The sequence below is a fragment of the Coenobita brevimanus genome, chromosome 116, assembly GCF_032717465.1.
Source record: "Coenobita brevimanus isolate Jiangsu-jjx chromosome 116, ASM3271746v2, whole genome shotgun sequence".
NCBI lineage: Eukaryota > Metazoa > Arthropoda > Malacostraca > Decapoda > Coenobitidae > Coenobita > Coenobita brevimanus.
The window spans coordinates 41407441-41409683 of record NC_137069.1 but is presented as its reverse complement, the minus strand read 5'-3'; the positions used below and the strand labels follow the sequence as shown (position 1 = coordinate 41409683).

The following is a 2243-nucleotide window of genomic DNA, read 5'->3' as shown; positions in this document are numbered from 1 at the left end:
AAATAGCAGGGGAAGGGTGACATGGAGGCGACTTGTTTGTGGCCACCCCATTAAGGCGTCTAGCAATAGATAGATACATAGATAGGTAGACAGATAGATAATTTTCCCCGCCTGCCTAAGGAAGATATATCTAATACTACTTCTATGATAGTCTATATATTTGTACTTCTGATATCTACTTCACTTCTATGATATATACTTCAACCTCTATGTCTAATTCTACTCCTATGATATCTACTTATATAATTATCTACTATTATATCTACTGCCATTATGTCAACTTCTACTTCTATGCTATCAGCTTCCTCTACTTCTATGCTATCTACTTCTACTTCTGTGTCTACTTCTACTTCTATATCTACTTCTACGTCTGTGATATCTATTTCTGTGAGTTAAAGACAAGGATAGCAAGACAAGAGAGAAGATACTGCATTTTTTTCCTTCCTCTGAGATCCATAAATAGGTTACGATAGCTTTCCCCCAAATGAGAAAAAAATATGGGGTCTCTCTCTCTCTCATCTCCATCACTCCCCAACTACAAACGGGTTTGTTTTTATTGGACGGAGGGGAGAGCTTGTGTGTTGCTCGAAAAAATGGGAGAAATGGAGTTCCCCCGAGCTAAGCCCTGTATTGGACTATATAGCCCCGCTAGGGTTACAGGAGCGAGCTACCACTCCCGGCACGGCAGCCCGGGCGAGGCTCGAACTCGCAATCCCCCGATTACTAGTCCAGCGCGCTACCACTGTGCTACCGCGCCCCCCTTGTGTGTTGCTCGAGTAGACCAAAATATTAGAGAGAGAGAGAGAGAGAGAGAGGGGGAGGGAGGGAGGGAGAGTGTGTGTGTGTGTGTGTGTGTGTGTGTGTGTGTGTGTGTGTGTGTGTGCCCCACTTCTTGTGTTCCATCCTCAACCAGCGGACATTTATAAGTAAGTGCTGGTAGTGTGTCCTTGCATATGCTGCCACCCTGTCTGTTTTACCAGTGCCATGTACAGACTAACACATATAAACATTGCCGTTATAATACGTAGACTCTCACTTGCAACACTACTCCTTCACACACCCTTTACCTATTCCATCTTAGTCAGTATGGGAAAGGATATTTGGGTCATAAATTTAACCCAAAGGAGAATGGCCAGTCCTGCAATGTATTTTATATCTCTGCCTATCTGTCTATCTGCTTATTCATCTATCTATCTGTCAGTCTATCTGTTTATCTATGTCTATCTATCTATCTATCTATCTATCGGGATGTGGGTGTAGGTGGTGTCCCAGGGCTTGTACTAAATTAAGGAGGTGAATCTAATTCAGATTATGAGTAAAACCTGCTATATCAAAAAGGATCCAATTTCCAGCAATCACTGAACTAGTTAGTGATGACCTTATGGAGGGAGACCATTTATGCTCATAAGGTCATCAGTAACTGCATCTCCATAATGACTGAGAATTGGACTCATCGTGATATAGCGTTTTTACACAAAGTTTGTGCTAGAAAGACTTATTGAAGTTAGTGTGTCTAGTTGCGGGACGACATACTGTATATCCATCTTTAGGTCCGCATCTATCCATCCATCTGTCTATCGATAACTCTATCTGTCTATTTATCAGTCGATCCATCCATCCATTCATCTACCCATCCATCCATCCATTCATCTACCCATCCATCCATCCATCCATCCATCCATCCATCTGTCTATCTCTCTATCTACCTGTCTATCTACAGTATCTGTCCCTCTGTCTATATATCTGCCTATATATCTATCTGTCTATCTATACGTATATAATAATGTGTTTATATGTAATTGTGTGTGTGTGTGTGTGTGTGTGTGTGTGTGTGTGTGTGTGTGTGTGTTTAGCTCCCGTCACCTTTCTTTCATCTCTCTTACGGAGCGGGGTCTTACCTACGGCGACACAGGATCAAAAGGTGTAGAGCTTTGTGTTATCTGCTCTGTGGTGAGACGGCTTATTGCTTCTCTCCTACACTACAGTACTTCTTCATCTTCATTCGTGGCTTTCATGGCTTTAGAAACGCCAGTAATCTTTATTCACATATATACACATACACATACATAACATTCACACACACATACACATACACACACAACACTCACACACACATACACATACACACACACATAACATTCACACACATATACATACATACATATAGCATTCACACACACACACACACACACACACACACACACACACACACACACACACACACACACACACACACACACACA

The 2243-nt window shown here is 42.0% G+C and overlaps 1 non-coding gene across 1 annotated transcript; it reads right to left on the bottom strand.

Annotated features, from left to right (window-relative positions):
- Positions 1–685: 685 nt before the first annotated feature.
- TRNAT-AGU (transfer RNA threonine (anticodon AGU)) lies at positions 686–757 on the bottom strand. Its single transcript has one exon. It is a non-coding gene; the product is annotated as a tRNA-Thr (tRNA).
- Positions 758–2243: the final 1486 nt, after the last annotated feature.